The sequence below is a fragment of the Anopheles darlingi genome, chromosome 3 (assembly GCF_943734745.1).
Source record: "Anopheles darlingi chromosome 3, idAnoDarlMG_H_01, whole genome shotgun sequence".
Lineage (NCBI taxonomy): Eukaryota > Metazoa > Arthropoda > Insecta > Diptera > Culicidae > Anopheles > Anopheles darlingi.
The window spans coordinates 62232042-62257041 of record NC_064875.1 but is presented as its reverse complement, the minus strand read 5'-3'; the positions used below and the strand labels follow the sequence as shown (position 1 = coordinate 62257041).

General features: G+C 49.1%; 1 protein-coding gene across 5 annotated transcripts in view; it reads left to right on the top strand.

Moving 5' to 3' along the window:
- Nucleotides 1–25000, top strand: part of LOC125958038 (potassium voltage-gated channel protein Shab) — an 82990-nt gene that overhangs the window by 16668 nt on the left and 41322 nt on the right. The window lies entirely within an intron of this gene.

The following is a 25000-nucleotide window of genomic DNA, read 5'->3' as shown; positions in this document are numbered from 1 at the left end:
CGACGCTACAGTTTGTTTTTCTCTCGAATATATGTTGAACTGCTTTTGCTAGAATAAACTCGGTAAAAGCAAATGATAAAGTGTTGACTCTTTGACCATAAACGGAGCCTACCAAAGGAAGGCTTTTCCCATGCTAATGCTACTTCCGGCGCGGAAAACACTATCGACAACATTCGGAGTAAAGCAACCGTTTGATGGTCGCCTGCGCTGCGTATTACCTTTATGTGTCACGCTCCACTCGCGCGCTGGCTTTTATGGGAGTCCAACTAACGGTTGCTGGAATTGAATTCCATTGCAGTCCCAGGACAGCAACAGACCAGCTCAGCTCTCTCTCTCTACTGTGGTTCATTGGACGCGGTTTTGGTCCCCGTAGAGTGCGGTGTTGTGCATTGGGCAAAACAACATGGAAACTGCATCGTAACCTCGCCCACGCTAAGTGCACTTGCTCGTAGCTCTGCCGTCGTAGCGCAATGAACCGAGAGTGGCTTTAGTGTTCCGTCCGTGTGGTCACTCCTCTCTCTCTCTCTCACTCTGTCGTGCCCGCTCCCTGAGATGGCTTGGCAAATAATGAAGCGAACCAAATAAAAACGTTGGAAAAATCCTCGCACACCGGAAGTAACCGGTAGTGGTGGTGGTAAGTAGTGACATTCGATTAGGGAAGCCAAACACGAGGACTTGGAACAACCACAAATCGGGGGCTTGCTATGGAACGAGAACGTGCGAACAAAGCAGACGGTAAAAACATTGGACATTGGAGGGCTCTTGGAGGTTTTGTTACTTGACTCATGCGACGTTGTGAAAGCAACCGGAACTGGATTAGAGCACGGAGGTCACCGACACTCCTCGGTCATTTTTACACATTTCAACAACGTTCCAAAGCCAATGGTGCAATATTCCGGTAGCGATTTCGATGGCGTTATGCATGCCGGGGCTCCTCCCTCGTCCTTCCAAAGGCGTCACCTCGCTGGACGGAAGTTACACAAACATTTAGTAGTCACATTCGTGTCCGTGTGCAAAACGGTTCATATGTACATGTGTGACCATGCGCTCGATACGGCCGGTACGGTACATAAATACCAGACCAAATGAACTTTTGCATCGTTTCCATATGCTGGTGCGGCCGGGCTGGCACTGGCGCTGGCGCAGGCAAACGGTTGGAGCGGTTTGCAGTATAATGAAATTCGTGATGAAGGCGCTCCGGCGGGGGCCGCCTCGTCTGGTGTAGGGAACCGGGAGGGCATGAATAAGCACTAATTAAAACGGAGAGTTTTTACGCTTGCTGCTGCGGGTAGCTCAATGGCATTCAGCTGGTTGCTTTTCAATTATGAATGTCACCGTGCGCCTCGGAACAGTGTGCTAATAACAATCGCGAGTCGAGCAACTGTGAATGTGAGGTATTTGACCGCCAGGACATTGTTTAACACACATTATTGGAGCTGTTTTTTCTTAAAATTTCTTATTTTTTGTTGAAGTTTGTAAATAGCTGATAAATACTCTCGCGAGTGGTCACTATTTAGCAGCACTATTTTTCTTTCCTTTCTTCATTTTTCACTTTATTATCATCCTCGGTGGGCGCCGTTTGGAGCCGTTTTAAGACTCACCCTAGCGCATAAGCTCCGTTCCATGAAGCCTATCAGCATCAGCAGCTTGTGTGACACACATACACACACACACACTCATACACACATTCCATATCGCCACCGTCGTGTGACACTCATACCCGAAAGGTAATAAATATTGTGGCGTGTTTTCTGCGACTGCGACCATGGTGTGGTCTGTTCGGCTCTGGAACCTCCCCCCCCCTCCCTTCACCCCTTCACACTCGATACACTCGTCTACCGAGCCCCGAGCTGGCTGAAGAATGGAATGGAATTTTTCAGGATTAGTACACGATACGGAATGTGTCTTTTGAGGCGAGGGGGTTGGGTCCACCAACTGTACCAACAACATCATAAAATGGCGCCTCCACCGTTGGCGTCGCCTGCCAGCGCACAACGTGGATGTGGAACGGGGGAGAGCACTCTCTCCGGAATGAGAAATATGCCGGCATTATAATGGCTTAGTAAAAAGCTTCTTAGACCATCAACCGGCGTGTTGGAGGTAGCGCTCTCGCTGCCGAAGGGATGGGCGCGGAATTCGTTTCGCTTTTATTTCCAATCGATTTAGTCGAAAAATGTACAATTAATGTTCCGTCTGACTGTTTCGCATGGAACCAGTGTTCCCGGTGACGCCTTGGTGCTTACTGGTGGTGCCTGGAAAAGGGGTTTTTGGACAGAAGAGTTCGAGTTCGAGTTGTCGGAATTGTTTTGAAAGATTCGTTCCACGGAAATTAGGGTCTTCGTCCTTCTGCTATTCGCTTTTAGTGAATAGTTTAATTTATTCCTTCTTTTAAAGGGGGGGATTGCCGAGGAAATTTTTCCAGGGAATTGATTACCCTCGTACGAGTGCGCTCCTCCCAGAGATGTGGACTCACATGAGGAGCCCTCTTGGCTCACGGCCACGACCGATCGATGCCGGAGCAAAGACCTTCCTCGAAGAAGCCGCCTCCCACAGCTTCGTTCTCTCTAAATGAGGTCCTTTCTTGTCGCGTTTCGCGGTTCACAGACACAATCCTCGAGGACTCGAGGTCTCTGGTAGCGAGGAATGTTGTCGAAGGCGACGACACAGAAGAGATTCGTTTTCCAGTTTTTTTTTTCTGTTTTGCGTCCAGTCCGGAGGCTCATTGCGTTGAGGTTTCCTTTTTTTCTTCTCTGTCCTGGTGTTCCACCCACCCCGCCCCCCAGGGGCACAAATGGTGCAAACAAGCAAATCAATTTCATGTCCTGCATGTGTACACAAACATGCCAGAAGACGTGGTGTGTGTGTGTGCACTGTCGAGATGAGTCGTGCTGGATGTTGAAATGAAGGGAATCATGCTCGCTCGTGTGTGTGTGTGTTTGGTGTCTTTTTGCGTCTTTTATGATTTCGCAACCGTCTACCGCCCCCACCCTGCACGCGTGAAACCCTTTGTCACCTCCTGTGCCCCGCGGTGGAGTGTTCTCTTTCATCTTGATTTCTCCGCTTCCGGAGCAACTCAGATGTCTTTGATGTTGTTGTTGCTGGAGTTGATGGTGTCTTTTAAAGTGTTGTGATGATGGGTGGTGGTGTGCAGCAGCAGTAGCTTCGAGAAGCCTTCCGCCGGAACCAATCATCGGACCGGTTTCTGTCTTGTCGGAGGGGGGCTGCAAATGAAAGCTCCAAAATCCTTCTTCCATCACCACGAAAAGGCCACGGAAGACGGAAGCATTCGCACCACCGGGCAATTCCATCGTGCCGCTTCGCAGACGTTACCAGCAGCAACACCCACTTCTCATCCACTCACATGGTCATCACAATCGTCATCAGCTGCAGCCTCTTCACCGACACCGTATCATCAGCATTATCAGCACGTGAACCGTGCGTCACGTTCCACTTTCCGGTTCGCAGTGGAGCACCACGGTGGCCATCTTCCTGCTGTACCATGTTGTTATGCCACACGCTCTTGACGATGCTGGGGGGGCGCAGAGCAGAGCAGAGTTTGCGTTGGTGTCGGTGGCAGGGAATCAAAATTCCACTTCGAGCTCGCAATCCGTGGCGGTTGGTGATATGAAAATATTTTTAGAAAATGAAATCAATGAACGATGAGTGAGCATACATTCCATCCACTATCTAATACTGCCCCCGACGTCACTGTGTCTGTGTGATTAGATTTGAGAGCTTCGAGAATCGAGTGTCAATCTGTATTATTAACCTTTTTTAAAGTGAATTAAGGAGTAAGTTCACAGTTGCTACCATCGAGGAACACAATTGCAAGTCGCGTTGCGCGACTACTACCGTCTTCCGGGGACGGAGTTTATGTTTGTTTACTCCTCTCTCTCTCGCTCGCTCGACGGGGAGTCAACCTCGCGGAATGGTGCCGACCTTGCACATTCAGCAACAACAACAGCAACTGGACGTTTGTGCTCACACAAAGTTCCTCGTTTTCCTCGTCGCACACACCTTTCATTGTCTGTCTGTTTGGTGGAGGGGGGGGATTTCAAAAGAAAGCAATTAAAAGTACCGAGGAACGGGAACGCGGAATGGAGGATTGCGAGAAGAAGCGTCACGTTGCCGTTACGGAACAATTGACAGAAGAACATACCCAGTTAAGCACAGTTGTTGTTCTCCTTGTTCTCCATTGTACGCGCGTGTGCGCGCGCGTGTGTGTGTGCATCGTTTTTACCACAACAAAAAACGAGAGAACAAACCGCGCAACCGGTCCGTATAGGGAGCTGGTGGCGAAACAGGACTAGACAATCCTCCACGAGTGCAAACGAGCAAAGCAGAATGCACTCAGTAACGTGCTCGCGTGCTGGCGTGCACTCTGCTTCGGGGTGTGTGTCGTCTGGCCTGTGTCTCGGTGAGCCTGGAGCCTGGAGCGTTGAAGTGTTTTGTTCCCGAAACACACAAAGTCTGCGGACTGCAAGACGAGCAAACGAGCGGATATGCTTGCCGTTCGGTCGGTGTTTGGCCGCAAAGATTCGCTCCACACACACACGTTACGGGGTGGCGAGTAATGGGGGTACGGCCCTAGGAGGTACGGCGCCACCTTGTGTGAGAGACGTTGCTGTGTTTTTTTTTTCCTCCGGCTTCATTTTTGCAAATCCTTCTCATCAGCATCATAAGCAGCAGCGCCGGCAGAGGAAGAAGCGAAGGAAGCCAAAAGTCATCCTTCCCTGGCCGTCATCATCAAACGCCGGCCCCAGCGCAAGGAGGAATGTGTCTATTCCGTGGGGGAACGGAGCGGAAAGCAGAAAAATGATTGCACTTTGGCTGCTAAAAATACGGTTGATAAACCCCCCCCGTAAAAGTTGGGGGGGGGGGGTGTGTGTAAAAGGGAGTGAATGGGTTTTACTACAGATACAGACAACCCAACCCGATCCACAATCGGCACACAATCTGCGAATCAACTGACTGATCATTAATCTTGAGCACTAGTCTCTCTTTCTCTCTCGCGCGCTCTCCTTTCATCCCTTCATTCGGGTGGCCTGTGCATCGTGCGCGCTCTTGATATGTAGCGTTTGTGGCCTCGAAGGGGTAGTGGTACACACGGGCCGACCGCGCGTGTTCCAAAGTCGCCATTATGAGTCCGCGCGCTTCGATCATCAAAAATACGAGTAGAAAGCGAGGAAGTCAAGACGGTGGCGGGTGGGGCTTGAATTCATCGATTGAACCAGTACGAGGAAATCTCTGTGCAGCTTTGGGGGCAACGATTTGGGGGGTGGGGTGGGTGGGCGCCAATAGTAAAAACATCGATGGAGCCGCCGGACGGTCGGACGGCGCTTCGCGTTTTATCCTTTGATGTTTTTATTGGTGGGGGTTGCTTTTTTGCATAAATCTCCGCCCTCCCCCCCCACTCCTTCTTCCACATCTAGACACACATACACCGCTTCACACACAAACACTTTTCCTAAACCGATTCAACAAAAAAAACCGAGCAACCAAACCAAAACAGCGACTGACCGCACTCTGACACTCTCGGGTGAACTAGTAGTGGCCGTTCGTTGGTCGCTGGCTTTTCAGTTACCTCCGCTCCGGTCCTCGGTCTGGTCTCGTTCTCCTCTGCGCGAAGGTTGGGTAGTTTTTATTAATATTTATGGTAATCAACCCCACACCTCCACGTCCCAAACCCCCATATCTATGCTCGTACCAAGTGTATTAGAGAAGCCGCGTTTCTTCGGGAAAGCTCCGCGCTGGAATGGCACCACAGCTGGCGGCTGTTGGTAATAAGTTTTGCTACCATGGCCAAACCAGCGCGGCTCTGGCGGCGCTCGATTTTTGTCAACCACACAGGCATAGCACTCGCTAGCAGAGGGAAGGGGGGCCTTGTGTCCGAAATGGTCGTGGCGAAGCGTAGCGTGGCGAAAGGTTGAGTTCAAGGACCAAACAGTTTCCCTAGATTCTCTGCTCTTGGGTGCTGCTTGTGGGTGTTGTTGCTAACGATGAGCGCTACAAGATTCGCTCACGAGGTCACGGGGTTATGCTTACGAATTTCACGTAAAACAACTCGTTTTGAAGCGATTTATACGAAATGTGAAGGCGTAATGTGGCGAAAAACAATCGATTTGGTAAGTTTTGGCTCCCTCAACAACAGCTTAGTCATTACTATCGCAAAACATAAATCATTCGCTCGCTGAACGCCGATAATGAGTGACAACGGATGGTGGACGGAAGCAGTTCAAGTGATCGATGAACGAGACAGTCTGCAAAAGGTTTCGGGTTAATGGGGTTACAAACATCTCTCCGAGACATCGCGTCGCAAATCCCTCCTTATTGTTCCTTTGAATGGAAGGAAACGTTCGAAGTAAAATCATTCATAAAGTCCATCCCACAGATTCTTCCTCCCCTGGGGTGGGGCCACAGCGAATCCAGGGCTATCGAGAAAGAATGGTAGACAAAAGGTTGACCAGCTGGTCCTGCTGCTGTTGCTACTACTACTCCTACTACTACTACTGTTCCTTTTCTTGGTTCTTGGTTATAAGTAATCGTCCTCGTTAGGAGGTGCCCCTAGGGAAGGTGAAATGTTCAATATGGCTGACACGCGGTCGCAGTCAGCAATTTGGGGTAATTCGTTTCGTTTTCTTTTTCGATTCGATTTCCGTGTTCCCCTCGTGGCCCCTTTTTTGATTTTTTGTTCGAAAATCTATTCCTCCTAAAGTGTATGAGGTAGATGGTCATTTGGTTTAATATTTATTTGTACTTCGGTCTGGGCTTGAATGGACTTCCGAACGGGGATGGATCCATTGACATTTTACGCTCGCCCGTTGCCGCAAAGCATAACGCGACCGGAGCGGACAGAAGGAACCTTGTCTGGAAGCTGGCAGAGAACGTCAATGGTGCTTATCCAGTTGTGGCTGTTGTTTATGCTGCGTCCCCATCCTCCATCAGTCGGTGTTGTTGCAGCGACGGTGGAAGATAAACGAAAAATAAAAAGAACTGAAACGAATAAAAACAACAACGGCCGATGGTTGGTTGAAAAATGGACACAATTTCACGCACCATTAAGCGTGGTGTTACCATCCAGATGATCATGTCATTTCATTTGTGATCTCATTTGGACCGGCAACCGTGGTGGGACCGTGCCTGCTACCGGCTGCCGGTTGTATTCTGTCCTTTTGTAATGGGATTCTGGGTGCCGATGTTGTCGATGGTATTTTTCAAATTCAGTTGTCAATGGTTGGTTTTTAACCAATTGAAAAATGCGCGTTCATGCTTCGGTTGGTTTATGAGTTAGTGGATGTCTTAAAAAGTTGCTTGAAGGGAACGCTTTTTTGTGGTATTTGCTTGTTTTTGGTTGAAAATCGAGGGAAGAATTAAAGATGTTTTCATTTCTACTAACACGAATGTCACTGAACAAACCAGCATCTATACTAAACCCAGAGACGAGTTACAAAACTTCTTCAAATTGGAGTGAGTTTCGTTGCAGAAACCGGCACCTCCCTGGCACCCCAGAGCTACTCCAGTGCAAAGAAAGAATCAAACAGGCGAAACAAATCGGTCCCACAGACCGCAAGAATAATAATCTTCGCTTCGTCGTTCGCTGTTGATTATTATTCGCGACGACCATTATCCCAATTACGTGCACTACATTTATGTTCGATGTGAGTTTTATGATAATCTCCACCGTTTCGTGCGCAACCGATGGGACGTGCGTTCTGACAAATGTCCCTTGGAATGCATCCGTTCTTTCCGTGGAAAACACGAGATGCACCACCGAGAGCGTAACTCCGGATAGCGCATTCTGGGTCTCTCGTTCTCTCTTTCTCTCCCTCGTGAAACAAACAAATGATAAGACCATTACGAGAAGTTGTTCTGGGGTTTCGCTGCGAGGAAGTCATAAACAGAGCACCCAGAGTTCGCAGTGAGCCATTTTTGAAAGTGTGTGTGTGTATGTGTGTGTATGAGCAGATCGGTTTCAGGATGCGGTTCCATTGTAAGCGAACAGATAAAGAAGAAACCCATTACGTGTACCAAGTATCTCGGATCTGGGTGATATCGTTCTCTTAGCTATTTTGCCCAAACAATAGGCGAAGTTGAATAAGCCAGAGTTCCGCTTCTGAAAGCTTGCCTTCAAAATCCACCGAAATATTATGCTAATACATGCGCTCGACAAGACAAAAGAGACAATCTATTCCTCTAGTCTAGTGTTGCAGCAGCATAAGCGCTGCTCGTGCAGCTCGTGCGGTTTCACTCGAACCTTTAATTACAACTCATCCCTCGCGAGGAACGTGTGCTGCAGCAGCCGCCATTCGCCGGCCAGTGGGACTGACAGCAAAGGCTGCGACAACAAAAATGTGACCGCGTTTTCGCGGTCCCAACCCCTTGCGTTATGCTCGATGTAGCATGATACAAATAATTTTCTGTCAAACCATCGTTCACTAGACGGGGTTGGGTCGTCGTCGCTGAAGTACCGCAATTTGTCTACTCCTTCCGGGGGAACCTATATCTCCTTCACCCCCCATGAAGGGTGGGTTGCTAGCAACTCAACGAGCTCAATCGTATCGCTCTGACGGGGCTGCTCGCTGCCCATCATCGTGTGCCACTTTAAATCCAAATTCATAGCTGCTCTGCTCTGCTCCACAGCTTGCACGGGTGTCCTCGAGGTTTTTTTCAGGACCGAGGGGTGGATGGAGTTGAAGCTGAAATTCAATTTCACTTGATGGTGAAACAAAAGTTTAGCCAAAAAGGGCGAGCCGCTTGCCGTGCCGCGCCGTTCTACACTTGGCCGCTGTGTCCCGACAAAAACCCGACCATGTCGAGTGACTCATTAAAACTCCTCACAAAAACGCAAAACGAAACCAAAACACACACACACACACACACAAGGGGTTAGGAGGGTGTAGCAGCCCATTTTGTACCCCTTTTTTCGGGTCGCTTGGTGTCTGTGTGTGTATGTGTGCCTGGTTGCTGGCTGGCTGGCTGGATGGATGCAACGCAAGGATTTCTCTCATTTTCATCTGCCTTGTACCAATTTGTGCAAAACTTTTTCAATCAGAATGTTTGGCGTTGTTTCCATCGTTGAGCTTTGTGACAGAGTGGACGAGTGCATCACGGCGGTCGTGGCCAAGAAGCCGCACTTCGGGCGAGTTTTGCATTTTCAGAGATACTACTATTGCTGCAAATTAAAATAAATGGTGAATTATAAATTGGAATGCTTTGCTGCCGTGTGTGCAGTGCCGTCGAGTGCTTGGTGTCCACTGACTCATCGTTCTATTTTGATGCGGGCTAGCAACGATTCTCGTCGTCTTCCCTTCTATGTAGGTTAAGCGAACTCCATGCGTCATGCGTTATTCAGTGCGTTCGACAATCGATGAGCGACGTCACTTCGACGAACCAACTAGGACCGACTACCGATGAATTCTGCTTACTCACACATTCCAGTGTCTTAGTGTCGAAGCTGCTGTGCTTCTGCATAGATAGAGTGTGTCTCGATCGAAAGCCAGCTATTGAAGTACACTTGAGTTGAGGTTTACTTTTCTAGTAAACCAGGTAAGGTCCGGCAAAAGGCCGGTGCCCAGTAACAAGGCAACCTCATAGCACTCGTTCTCATCTTTAGAGCCACTTGACAGTGAAGTGCCTCTCGAGCGTTGAGCTGATTGAGTAAAAGTCGAAATTATTCATAGAAAGTTAGTGTTTTCAGGCAGCAGGAGGAGGCACGACCGGTGAGCTGGTGAGCCGATGGGGCCCCATCGTCAGCGAAACTTTCTGTTCGTACAAAGCCCGTGCGATTGCTGATTTGCATACTTTGCACTAAAGCTTACCCTTTTGCAACTCGTTCGCTCGCTCGTTTACTCGATAACTTACTGACCGAACTTGATGGTGGGTCAATGTCTTTTCGTTAATTAGAATGATTTATGAGGGCAAACATGTTGCCATCCCTAGGGAGTAGTAAGTACTTGCTGGGAAACTTATCGATAAACCGATGATATGAATTTATGGTGCAAAATGGTAGTGGCTCACGAACACAAATATACTTAAGGTGTTGCTGCTGATTAGTGACTCCAGACGAATTCAAAACCCGAATAGAACTTTTACGTCCCCTTTGCGTACCAACTTCATACACTTTAATCTTGCCATACGCAGATAGAAACACACACACACACACACAGGCGCGCGTATCGTGCAGCACGTGCACAGTGTTTTTAGTGTGGCTACGTGCTGTGCTCATTTGTGAGCGCGTTTTGTGACGCCAGTGGAAAGGCTGGGACAGATCTCTACGGTCCGTCCATCCGGTGCACATGTAATGTTGGCACATACACACGTTGGCGGTTTTATGATCGATAATATTCATTCTCCCGCGGTGGCTGTTGATCAGGCAACAGGCACCGTGGCAGCCGTGGTGCGTTCTCATCTCATCGTGCGAACGGGGGAATTGACGTTTGACCAATAAAAACTTGGCTGGTCTCGCCGGGCCCAAGTGTTGTTGCTGCCAAATTTTGGGGTGCGCTCGTTGCTCGTTATGCTGCTGCTGCTGTGCTCGGTGGTATCGCGTGGCACGGGTACTAATCACTAAACCCCGGGGCCTGAGGTAAATGGGCTCCCTTTTGCCTGGTCACATCCCGCCGGATAATCATCACGTAGAGGTGGCAACGTTAGCAAAATGGGAGTCAGCGGCAGCAGCAGCAGCAGTTGCTGCTTGATTATTGGACAACCGTTTAAGGGGCGGGGGGACTACAGACAGGAGGAAGCATGATGGCACGACACGGTGGTTCGTGTGTTGCTTTCGGCTCCATCAAAGTTGTGTTTTACATTCAGCATTATTGGCTGGCACAGCAAGGTTATGAAACAGCGCTACGGCAGCTGCTGCTGATGTCTGGCAGTCTCTTTGAAGCCGTGAATCCGTCCGGTCGATGTTGAGGTAATCAGAAATGTACAAACGATGGCGCCGCCTGTGACGCGATCTTCGGTTCAGGGCTTTTTAATGCAACAACTTTCTGTTTCAAATATTCAAAAGATGTTGCTGACGGTGGCAGCACACGCCATACACACACACACCGCGGCTCTTCAAACTTTGACTCATAACTCGCCAACACACAACAGCAACAGCAGCTCGGGACGGGGCGAGGCCTGAATCCCATTAAAGATTTTAATCAACCATTTAAATTTTGTTCACTTAGCCGGTCCGGTGGAGTGGAGATGCATGCCGTGGTCGTGCCGGGTCCTGCATATGAGATAACCTAATCGAGCCCGGGCCTGGCTTCCCCCTCTCCCTGTCGCCTTTCTGGAGTGGCGGTTGGTCGAGAGTTCGGCATAAAAGTATGCAAATTAAGTGAGGTGTGGCGCCAGTCGACGGTAGAATGCCGTCAGCGTGGAATGTGGAAGTTTGGTCGAGGCCCCGGGGTCCGTTCCATCATGGCGAGGCGATCCAGGTGAACAAGGGGGCATCAAGGCTGGGTCAAGGAATCACTAACAGGTAGCCGAAGAGCCCGTCACCGGGCCAGGCTAATTGAAGCTGGTGTTTGCCGACCATACGGGGCGTTTATTATGATCAAACGAAGAAGATACGGTCTCCGGGATGCTATTGCAAGAAAGGCCCGGGCCTGTCCCAGCCCATCGTTGCATAGTCGTCGGTGTAAAAGACACTTCACCCACCACAGAGCACCAGACCTGGGCTGCTGCTTCGTTGTATTCTTCTGCTTGAGACCAGCACGAAGACGATGAAGAAGACGACGACCACGACGACGACGACAATGATGATGATGATGATGGGCATCGTCACGTAATTGGAAATTAATTTTCAAAAGCACAAGCACCGTCCTGCTGCTGGCTAGTGCGGGATTAGGGACGGTCGCAGGGTGCTGGGCACCTACTCCTCCTGCTGGCACACTCGAGCACGGCCATGACGTCGATGGAGTTCCAGTGAAGGCAACACTCCGGTGAAAAATCCGACATTCGTTGGCTGATGGGAGATTAAAGAGAAGATTTTCACAGTAATGGCGGTCCATTTAAGCGGAAAAGTTCGTCCGGGCAGTCGGGGATTACGTTCTCTACCCTCATCCCCGTCCCGAAAAAAAAACCAACCGCGTCTGTTTCTTATCATGCTGTCACGTGGATCAAAGATTAACTATTTATAGTTCTGTGTGGCCTCGACCCCCGCGATTGCCATTATTTGAAAAACTCATTATTGCTGCCTGCGACTGTGAGGCTGGCCAGCGGAAGGAAAATGAAAGATATTATCTGTTAACGATTCGACTAAAATGGAACTGTGTTCGATACAGTGTGCCTAGACAGAGAGAGAGAGAGTGGTGGTGGTGGTCTGCTGGCGAATGTTTCAGTAAATTGCTCGCTAATTAATGTCACGACATCAACCGGTTACACTGGTTTTAATTATAACTGACCCCGATATGTTGAAATGTAATTTCAAACAATTTGCGTGCCCTCCTCTCCCCTCCCTCCCGGATGCATGACGCATTGTAGCTACCTCTCTGAGGGAGGGAGGGAGGGAAGTACGATGGTCGCAGGTCCGGTTACGTTGCCTTTCGATGTTATGATCTACTTAACCCCCGCTACTAATGAAGACCGACCGCGCGGGACCGACATTCTTTTCGGGCGCACGATGATGGTGTTCGTTTTATGAATTGTTCTCCTCGCTAACTGTCACCGCAATCCGACGGGGTCTAACAGATCACACACACGGTGCCCCGGGTGGATCCTGTTGCACAATGCAGTCGCAGGTTTCTGGTTTTTTTTTGGCATTTTTTTGGTTCGGGGTGTATTTTCGTTGTTTGTCGTTCACTCTTTAGATGCTTGGCAGCAGCAGCAGCAGTCGTTGTGTTCCGAGTGATCATGTCATCGTGCGGTGCCACGGTGATGTCACGGGAAAATATGCAAAAGCGAAGCACCTCCCCTCGTGCCTCGCCTGCGTTAGGAGAAGGTGTTGGCGGTCGACAGGTTCTACCTGACCATCGGTGTCACTGGCAGCGATGAGATGAGATGTGCGTCGTTCGTGCGGTTGATGCGATGGGTTATGTCGGTGTCCGACTACTGTTGTTGTGATCATCGCAGAGCAGCAACACTTTTGCACCGCGGCCCGAAACGAAACGTCACTCTGAAGGCGTGTCATTCACGATTAAGTGTGATCGTTACATTCGACTTGCGACCTGACGCGTCGTATGGATGCTACCTCATTCTTGCCGGTACACTGTTCTGGGTTTTGGATGCATGTCAGCAAGCATGACGTACATTTATTGTCTTTAGTGTGCCTTAGGTATCTTCTTCTTCGTGTTCTACTGTTTTATGTATGCTCTGATCTCATTTATCTGTATTATCTATGTGAATTCTTCAAAGGTTACGATATTTTTACTCAGCATTCTAACAGTCAGTGTTTCAACTGTTTGATACCGTTATTATCTTTTTCTATTATTACTTTTAAATACGCTATCAAAACCACATTTACCACGACCTAAAAATAGCAGTTAACTTATGCAACAAGTCACACAGCAATAACGGTAGCAGCACGGCACTTTTATGGCGCATTGCCATCAAACCAGGATATGAACCCTACCCCTCTGGTAGGGAGGATTAGGATACCTACATTTCATCCCCCGGTGGTATCTTTCTGCCTATTCATAGTATCATACCACATAGTGGAGTGGACTGAGAACGCGCATCATTTCTGCTCCGTAGTAACTTTGATTTTCATCATCCCCTATGATGGTGCTTGGAACAATCCGAAGCCAAAGCGTCCCCCCTCGCTCCCTTTACACAACGCCGAGGGCCTTTGAATTAACTTGAAACAACCCCTACAGCGATGGCGGTGTGCCCCCCCGGGTCGGTCTGGTCTGGCGGCACAAAGGAAGCCAATTCTCTTTTGTTACACTCTTCCCACGACGCGCAATGTGTATTCCATGTTAAAACGGTTCCATTGCTAGTTCGAGGCTGAAATGTAGGGGGATTATGCAAATGGAGCTTACTGCCTCGGCTACTAATGCTTGGGTTGGCATGTAAAGGAAAGTAAAAGAGAAAGACAAAGAGAGAAAGAGGGAGAGACAATGTATTCACCTCTTGTCTTTTATTGTTACTGTTGTTATTACCGGGGGGAGCGAAAAGTTGTCCTGGAAGCAGGAAGGGGAGCTAGCTGTACCTTTTAGATGATATTCTTATCAAGACATTTAACAAATATTCTGATTAATTTAAATCATCTTCTTTACACAAGGCATTAGTAGAATTATTATAATAATCTAATTTTCAAAACTGAATGCTGGTATCCCGTTCAATAACCCAGATAAAACCAGCGACGCATGAACTGTACTCTGCTCACGACCACGAGCAACAATTATCATTGACGTCATCGACTTGGTGCTTGGCTTCGAGAGGAAACCAGAGGAAGGAAACCATTTTCCTCGCTCCCCTTCCCCCTACCACTAATCATATTGTGCCCAGCGCCGGCTCAAAACAAATCTACCGTCTTCTCTTCTCATGCATGCCTTCAAGGGACGCGCAGGTGGCAGGCATGTGTGTGAGAAGCAGCATCTCACTACACTCACACTCATCCTATCGACATCACAAATGCCACCGTTCGACAAACGTTGGTGGAAAACTAAACCACGTCACAACGATGACGTCACAGGCGATACATTGCCAGGCCGTCGAACCATGGCTGACCCTCGCTTCTCACTCTCTCTCTCTCTTTCTCTCTCTGACTCTCGTTCTTTCCTCTACCGGCGTGGTGTGGTTTTGTTGAGGAAGGGCTCCGGTACCGCCCCGGATTCTGCGCACAAAAAGGGACTCTCGGGCGCGTTGCAGCAACACTGTCACTCGGTCTCTCGGTCGCGTGTGCGCGTGTGTGTGTGTGCGCGTGTGTGTGAGGCGTCGGTGTCAGCGGTTGGTTTGCCAGGTCAAGACCACCTGCTTCTTCCGAGAGTTGCCTACTGCTGCTGCTGCTGTTGTGAGACTCCCTTATGTGGTCACGATCATTCACAAGCCATCTCACTGAAGATGGGGGGGTTTCTTCTCACGATGCTATCCCACCAAAATGTCTCTCTATTTCTCTGCTCTCTCTCTCTGCACACCGATGAAAGCGTGTGAGCATGCGTTTCTGTTTACAGTGCTGGTTGAGTACTTGAGCGATTTCCGTCCGTGCTCCTGCTCTGGTTATCGCGGTTGCTTGCGATAACACTGTTCGAACGGCCTGTGCGTGAGTGAGTAGCTCATTCAAGGAGGACAATGCGTTGTTGTGAGTCCCATGTTGTGTACGTACGGCCGCGGCCGGCTTGTGGTAACGAGCGTGTCGAGGAAGCGTTGCGATGTAGAAGAGTTAACCTTTTCTTAAGGTTCTAGATGATACTTTAATGGTCTAGCAACTTCTCGTCTTACCTTCAAGTGGAGGCAGTAATTGAAATGATGATAATGTTAAAAAGAACAGAAAGCAGTAAGCATGATAATATGACATCCTTTTGCTGGCTGTTTTCCGATTTTTTGAAAACTAGTTTCATCCAAGATTCTTTGTTTCCAGCCTACCGACTCAACTCACAACGCATGCCACTCCGCGAGTCCGTTTTCTTGGAGATTCGAGCCACTCTCGCAACAAAAACCACTCGCACGGCCTCCTCTCGCCAGGGCTCGATTCGCTCAGTTTTCCAGCCCCCGGCGCACGACGTATCTCACACACAGCGGCCCCACACACATTTGCAGATGTGCCTGGCATAACAATGAGGCCCCACCTTAATTTTCCAGCCCTTCCAGCCTTTTTTCTACCGCGAGGTCGCGAGTCGCTGGAAAGCTGGAAACTTCCTCCGCCGATTTGACCACTTCGTTGACCGTTGTTTTTAGTGAAAATTTCCCATTCTGACGGCTAGATGAATAATGGAGATAAAGGACAAAAAAAAAACCGGCCGAAAAGCGAATTTTCCTGAAAAACTTCTAGGCCTGGAACCGACGGGTAGGGGATTTATCGTAAGATGAATTCCGGAGCGATGGAGATTTATCGCATCCGTGGGATTACGGTGCTCAAAGCCGTCGTAAAGATCGGGAAGATGTGAGTTGGTTTTTGCAGCGGATGGTGCTGGAACGCGGCGCTTAGCCACGTTCCTAGATCAAGCGACGATAGAGTGGAGCTAGTGTACAGTACATTCCGATTTCGGTTTTCCAATTCTCGAACATTCTCGAGACGCCAGTACGCCAGGATGGCAACCCGGAATGGATTTTATCATTTGAATTCATGCAACGCAAGCGAACGCCGCAATTTAATTTGTGCAATTTGTGTGCGCGAATTCCACGAAATCAATTCCGCGTGCAATGGGAACCCATTTCGCAGGTTGCTGCAGGTTGCTTGCAACAATATTCACGACCCGAGACGAGTGCCACGTCCCGATATTCGGTAAATCGCGAGAACGAGATATGACGGCCCCCAGGCAACCAGAAACGATATAATCCATTAAGGAAGTACGTGATGATCTTGCGCTCGTTGGTACCACCGCCGCAAACACCAGCGTATAAAAAGTGGCCCCCCCTCAAAAATGAATCCCGATCCCGCATGCCGCGGGGAAGGAAGTGGACGGGGGATAATCGATATCGTGCCGTTTTGGGCCGCATACTTAATCGGTGGAATGGTGGAAAACGAGAATCGGAAGCGATATGTTTTGAGATTCGCTTCATAGCGGTTCGGCCGATCAACATCAACGGCCACAACGGTGCGCCACAGATTGCAGAAACCGGTGGAATGGGTTGCGAAATTTTCATAAATACGAGCCGATGGTCTCCCGTGGGTTCGAATCTGATGACTGTGCCCCAAGAATCTCACACTCGTTAGCGAAACAAAATTGCGAAACATTTCCCCGAAGCACGTGTTAATGGTGGCGCCTGTTAACCTTTTTGGCAACGATCTCTTCCCCCCCCCCCCGCCCGCGGTTTAGCGTTCTCAATCATATTAACTCATAATTGACTTCCGTTCGGTGAGGGAAGCCCGGGATGCTGTAAAGCGGAACGCCAAAGACATGATATTCGCGAAAGCACCGTTCGGATTGTGTGATCTCTATTAAAACCTGTAAACCAGATGTACTCATAGAAAAGCCATTAATATTCGCTCCGGTTCGCTCAACGGCGCGCACACACACGGAATACGGATGACCGTTTTGGTCGGCATTTGGCCAATTTTCTGTCAAATGCCGAAGCTGCCGCCGGCACGACACCAACACGCGACAAGTGTCAGCGAATTAAAGTATTCATGTAAAACCGTGTTCACGCCGTTCGCCACTTAATCGATCTTTAAGCATGCTTCTGCTTTGCGATCTTCCTGAAGATGCACGGCACGGGACACCGTCAATCCATTCGTCGGCGTCAACCGCGTGGTGGCTGGCGTCTAGGGTGAGAGTGCGATATTTTTAGCACCGTTAGTGCGACTCGTTAGTCGGACCCTCGTTAGTCACACTAGTTTTTGAACTTCCTCTCTCTCTTCTCTCACGTTGTTCGCAGCCGCGAACCGGTGAGGCACGAGTGACGGTCGTCGGCGATTTATTGCATTTCATCCATGTGGCCATGGCGCGCACTCCCTGCCTGGTCGATTCCATTGGTCGATTCCGCTTCATTTGGGTGGACGATAGTATTGTCCCTGTGCGTCGTGACACGGGAGAGCACTTGACCATGAATTGAATCGGGAATTGGGCGAGTGACATAGACCATCTACCGTTTCCAAGGTTGTTCATCGAGGAGTGGAACGGTTTAAAATTAGTTGACGTACTTTTTGGAGCAAAATAGACACGTGACAGTGCTTTAATGGAATTTTCGATGTCAAACATTCGCCAAAAACCAAACATTAAAGCATGCCTCTTTCGTGAGCTACTAGGCGCCTCCATTCGACCGTGCGCCTCCATTTGAAGTAATTTTGAAGGAACTCACGCGTGCCAACAGCATTAAAAGAACAAATAATTACACCAAACAGTACACTATTCATCGGCCGCCCATACCGTGACACTCTATTTATTTGTTAATGCATTGCGAGGCCAATCAAACGTCACATCAAACGGATAATAATGCCACAGTCCAGCTTGCATTCCACAGCCATAAACACTACACTGCATTCGCACGGTCATCTGTCTTCGGTCGTCGTGTCGTGTCGGTGTGTTGCCGATGCGCAAAACTAGCCGCAGGTCACCGTGCGGTGGCGCACACGGCGCGTGGTTTATGAATATTGTCATAAAGTTTTGTAAATAGCAAACAACCGCACCGCGGATGGTTAGCGGACAAGCGGATGGTGCTACCGTGGCTAATAGTGAGGCCAATCGGGAGCTTCGCGACCGTAAACGCGCGTTGTGTGTGTGTCAAGGGCAGGCTGAACCTGCTGATGGCCGATCGTATATCGTCCGCAACAGCGACACAACAAGAGCGGCACACATTCGCTTGGATTCCCGTTTCATCGAGCATCGAGCGGCTTTCCTTTTGCGAGGCTAGTAGTTTGACGCTTAGAAAGGGAAATAAATATTCTCGGGCGTCGGAGCTGACGTGGCCACCGCGTGTTCGATTCGGACTATCATTCGGACACTCGCGAGAGAGATGATGTCACATCTCGGGGCGAGGGCCGCGCACCAGCAGCTGTTGCGTTTGCGTTTTGCCCGTAAAGCTGTCCGCGTTTTTGGGGGCCACACCATTTGGCAAAAATATTCGCTTGCATCAGTTGGCGAGCGGGAATGTCTGTCCAGGGTGCGTCTCTCTAACAATTTGTTGCCGCCATTGGCGTCGTCGTCGTCGTCGTCGGCCTGTTTGATTGATGCGGATGTGAAGTGAGATTTTATAAATAAATTCCAAACCAACGCCAAACCCGAGGCCATAGGGAAAGCGGTTGAATGTCGAGATCGATTTGTAGATTGCGTATGTGGTGGTTTATCGGACTTAGAATGTGCGTTGTTTTGCGTTTTCTACGCAGCGTTGTTTGTGGAGAGCGTCCTGGTTTGCCACATAGAGTGAAGAAACCGCGTCGTTGGAAGCGCATAATCCTTCAAAGCTACTAATGCCCGTGACTGACGCTTTTAACAACAATAAAATGTTGAAACTCGCCATTCCTCCTCCAATCGGCATTCGCGATATTTATGGGACTCCGCATGGAGTAAGTAAAGACGGTAGAGAACGTAGAAAATCTCTCATAAAAAAAGGTGATAATGTTGCTCCACAACCACATTAATCAAAACAGACGCTCGCTGCCGCCGCTAGCCGGGGGATGGGAACCGCTAGATTGTTTGTAATATATCTATGTATATGCTCATCCAGCATAAAAACTAGATAAATACGCCTCCATTCATCATTCGGGGGTGCCTTAATTAAACATGATAACTCACACAAGAGCCCTCCATTCTCGGTCATTCTTTCTCGTCACACACACACACACACATGCGTGCGAATGCGCGCTTATGGCATGCTCCACCACTTCAGCTCTCGGTTCGGTTACGCTCTGGCCTCATTAAAACTAATTCTTCAGCGTAAACAAATGGTTTTTACAACTACAACACCCAAACGCAACGCTTCGTGCGATGCCTTCCCCCCCACCCCCGGTAAAAGGGACGAGATATTCGTATCGCTCGGGATGGGACACCATCGCCAGCATCGAAAACATATAATACCACGGATCATGCCATCGTATACTGTGGTCCTCCTCCACTGCTACACGATGAAATGTACGTGCGATGTGCGTGCCATCGTCGTCGTGTGATCGCGCTCGCGAATCACGCTCGCGATCGAAATAGATAAACAAACAATTTATCGAAAGCGTAGACCGTGCCGTGCGGGCGGGCAGGCGGGGACGGATGGTTCGTTGAATCACCAAACGGCTTTGCCCGACCGACCTTTTCTGCCTGCGCTTCATGGAATCAGCGGATCGATCCAGACGACCCACCACCGTCCACAGCTTCCGCGTGGTCGAGACCGAATTTCGTTCTCTTTTCGTTCGCTTTTCCTCAAATCGTCCGCCGAGTGCGATGATGCGAGAGTAAAATTAGTTTCCTTCTCCTTCGGTTCGGTTTGCAGCGTTGCAGCTGCCCTTTTCTTAATTTCCCTTAAACCTGCCCTTTTGCTGCTCAAGGGAATCGGCAGACAGAGCTCGCTCGCTCTCTCCCTTTCTATATCTCTCTCTCTTGGTGGCACCATGACTTTGTGACGGTGACGAGCGATTGACCATCTCCCGTGCCCGTGTGGTCGTCGATTCGCTGAAGAGCTCTTGAACCTGACATTGACAGCACTTCTTAAATTACTCGGATTTAGACTTTTTGGCGGTCACAGACCGCGCGTGTTGTTAGTTTGTAGCAACGTTGCGATAGAGGAGGAGGAGGAGGATGTGGTGGTGAACTAACGGGGTGAAGAAAAAACTAAACATTCGCGAGTTTATTGAAAGCCAATCAATGATCGCTTGATTGCAGATAAACGAAATTAGAAAGCTGAAGTGGAGCTGTCAAATTATGTTGACATTTTCTGTAGAGAGCATCATCACTATCATCATCAATTCACCCACTCCCCGGTGTCATTAATGATGAGGTTCGTTATCTGCACGATTGGTGGCCCCGGTCCGGGCATACCGGAGCGGCTTATCGGTGTTGAGTAGAATGGATGCCCCCCCCCCTCGCCTATTAGGTTGCGATAGTTTAGATCGTATAATGCACCATTCCCGCCATGCCGTGAAGTCGATCCGTTGATACGAACTAATCGCTCCCGACGTACATCAACAGCCCCTTCGTTTCTCCTATCCTACTTAATGCACCCCGAGGTTGCTCGGTGCGTTGGCCAGTCTCAGATAAGATATGGTACAATTATGTGCCGATGAACCGATCCCCGTAATCCCCCAACCCAATTACGGTACTCCAATACTGGTGCCCAATCGATTATCGACCGCATGTCAATATTGCAATGCAACCCCCGCTCCTGCCTACCCCCTTGTCTTGTCTCCCCGTCAGGCGTAATTGCCTGTCTCGGTCGGTTGTCGGTTTGATGTATGCGGTTTAGAATGGGCTCGGTAATTGCGTCAGCAGCAGCAGCAGTACGCCTGTGCCCGTGTTACCATCGTCGTCGTCTAGCAACGTCGAAGCTGAAGGGACGTTGCTGTGGTGTACTCGTGTGTTGCTTCGCTTTTTCCCGAAGTGAAAAGCTTAAAGCAGCTTAAAGCAACATTGTGTGCTGCTCTAAGAAGATTACCAGCAACAAAGAAGATAAAAACAAAGATAAAGGAGAGGAAGAAGGAGGAATTCGTGCTGGCGAATGAAAACTCGCGAACGAAGCTCACTTGAGAAACTGTTACCCGAACAGCGAACGGTCACGAAACGGTCGAAGCGGTTCAGAAGTTCATTAGAGCAATTACACTATCACGCGATTCCGTCTTTCCGCGGATGCGGAGAGAGGGGAGGGTGCCCAAGGAAATTCTCGGTTTTTCTTTTCTCGCGCCAGCCCTCACGGCCACGGGATTACCGCGTGCCGGGCTTGTTGCTTGGAACTGACATTGTTCGGTTGCGAAGCGAAAACACAACAATAATCATCAAGTGGCAATGGAGTGCAATGGAGTGCACGAACCATTGCAGCGTCACAGCAAATCATTTCCTCCTCTCCTTCCTTCTCTTCCTCACTGCATGCATAAGACATCTAATTCGTTATGATTTGGTGAACATTTCAATTACCTCGCTTCGTACGTTCGCTTGACTTCACGGCATGAATTTGGCGAGCCACACTCGCTTCGCACCCTAATGATCATGCAAAAAGGACATGCAACATGAACCCCAACGGCTCTCAGCAAAAGACATTGGCCCTGGCCCCCAAAATGCGATTGAATGTCCGATTTCGAATGGGCCGAGTAAAAACCGTTTTTAAAAACGCGGCAAAGAAAATCACTTCAACCCGTAGCGGCCACCTAGTGACTCCCTACACCCTGTCCGTGGCGATGTGCAAATTGTTTGCTGGCATGCTTGCATGCCGATTGACACGTACCACCGATTTGTAAATTGATGAGCCACGAACAACACGCGAAAAGTGTTGATTTACCCCCACCGCCCGTGTCCCTTTTTCCCGTGCGAGAAAACATTACATTCCAGCGAAACGTGATGGCGCCTGCGGTTCCCTCGCACCGTTTGGAATATTGAATTGACGTGTGAATATGTGTGAAGTGAATTGAAATTGTTTGAGCAAACGCTTGGCTGACTGGCTGGCTGACTGACTGGCTGGCGCAAACCTTAATAACTGAAATGGAAAGCAAAGTGCTGCTCGTTGTGGTCGGTCCATTTGTTTGTTTCTTCTTTTCGATGGATTGAAGTGCTTTGCTTCGGAATGCTTCGGAAAGTTTTTCTGTTTTTTGCTTTGCTTCCACGCCAGATACAAGCGGAGTTCGCGGGATAATGCTCAAGCTCATCAGTTTATGTCGTGCGATGATGCGATGCTGCTGCTACACTCCGTCGCTATCCGAAACGATCTGATTGATGTGTTCGTACGGCTTCGCGGATGATGCCACCGGCCCCAACACACCCAAGAACAGGCGGTGGCTTATCTTTGTGGCACTAACTTTGGGTTTTCGGCGTAAACGCCGTGCGTCCTTCGCTGCAACGCATAGTTTCGTACCGAAGCATCATCATCAAGAGGCGTCGTTAGTCGTGGTAGTGGTGGCAGTGATAGTAGGACCGAAGAAGAAACAGAAGGTGAAGAAGAATAGAAAAGGAAGGACGTCTGGCAGACGTCGCCTGAATAATGCCCTTGGCATGCCGCAACGCTGCACGGGAGGGAAACCATTAGGGATATAGATTGTTTTCTGATGTTTGCATTTACCCAAGATTAACAGGACGATGTCGTACACGTCGATTTCGTGCAGATTTTCTTGGAAGCTGCTGGATCGCAAAAAATAGGAGACAAAAACCAAAAACACTGGCAGCAGCGGTACCGATGGCCGTAGTTATCTGACCTCAATATGCTTATGCGCTAATGCTTCGCCGGTGGCATTAGCAACGCGTCGTGTTCCGCTGTGACGTGCCGAGGCCGTGCCGTTTTTTGTTTTGTGGTGATTGTGTGGTTTTTATGTTGGCCAATGCTTGGAGGAGCAGAGCGTGAAATGCAACACTGGGAATTGTCGGAAAAGCCGTCAGCTTATCACTGGACATTGGAGTGTTACTGGTTGAATGATTCCGAGCAGTTGGGTCTCGGTTTTGATGAGATTTGTTTCGCATTTTAAAGCTTTTGCAGAAGCACCAGACTTGGGGTTTATGGTTCATTTTTATGAACGTATCATTCTTTGGTGACTGATTTGTTAACATCATTTAGATGATCAATCATCAAAAGTCATATCAGATGGAATGATAAAATTCAAACATAATTTTCCAACTGATGGTTAAGTGATTGGTTTGATAAATTAGTCAATTTGAATATATTCTACATGCCATGTTACAATTCTTGATGATGGTTGCCCGCGAGATGTGTAACAGCGTGTCCGTACTTCAATTACTCACCACCACGTTGCTAACGTTAGCAAACGTTGCTGACCATCACACGATAACTATCAAACCTAGGGAATAGGATGGAAAACCATCGAAGCGTCCACAGTGGTCGGTAATGGTGAAGGTGGAAAGAATCCAGCGAAAGAGTTGTAGCAGCTATGAGGCCAAAATATCGATTTTCCGTCATTAATGCTTCACGACCGTCGTCGGACATTTACAATACACACACTTGCACACACACACAATACACTGGAATGAAGTAAAGGGGTCTCCCCCCATCAATTTACCAGCAACGGCGGTCCAGTGGTTAGGGTCCTGTTTGACGCCAGAAATAATGGCGTCTCCCCCGCCTATCACGTATTTCAATGGAATTGAAGAATTACTCCTTCGAAACCATTCCTCGCACACTACCTGCTACCTGGAAACAGGCTATATCAATAGACGGCCCCTAGACGGAATTGATATTGTAAAATGGATGGAAATCGTAGCCCCCTTAGGTTCAATATAATTCAAATTAGACTTCTCATCGATACTGCCGGCCGTGGAGCAGTACATGGCGATGGTTGCCGTCCAGCCTAGAGACAGAAACCATTAGCTGAATTAGAAGTGAACCCCGTTTTCATCGATTCATCCAGAACCGGGGAAGGAAAAAGTTCAGCAAACTTTTATGAGACTAAACCGTGGGCATGGAAATAATAGCTGAAGCACTTTAAACCATCGGCACCGCAGGGAACATGGTCTGTTAAAACATTATGGCAGGACGACACGTGTTCCTTCCTGGTGATGGTCCAGGCCAGGTCCAGTAGTGTCGGTGATGGTTTCGATAAAATGAAGGTCCGATTCCGTCCGCGCGTTCGTCGAACGAACGAACGCATGCGGCATGCGTGAAGACGAGTCGCTCCTGGTGGTCCTGGTTTCGTTACTGGTACGAGCCCCACTCGTGCCTCGGTACCACGCTGCTGGCCACGAGCTACTCTACTAGCGCTAGCGAATGATGAAAAATTAATCCTGTCAGCGGCGGCGAATGAGAATGGATATCATTTCCGTGCTGTGGCCACGCAAGGGATGCAACGGTTACGATGTCGAAACCACGCTCGTGGTACGGCATCGTTACGATGTATGCGTGCATGAGTGTGTGTGTGAGAGCATGTTTTCCGGTCATCGTTTTGGGGCGCTCCAGCTCTCGTTCGCTATCCATTAAAGCTGTCCTGTCCGGCACGATTAGCGGTGCATGGTCGGTGGTCCTCTGGACCTTTCGAGCGGCGTTGGCGTTGATCGTCGACACAAGACAACTTCCGGATGAAAAGTATGAAACTTTATGCTATGGAGCAAACATAACAGGTTATCGGAGGAGAGTAGAGCAGCAGCATATTGTTTGGTTTAACGCTTGACGTTGTAAGTTGTGACGCCCGGCCCCGGCGGGGTTGGGAAATAACACCGTTATTGTCTATGTTTTGGGCGATCTCGTTTATGTCGGGTTATGTTACACGTGTGCGCTATGCTTATGGGATTTTCATGGCTTTTTATAAGCAGATAGCAGTAGTAAGGTGCATTTCTTA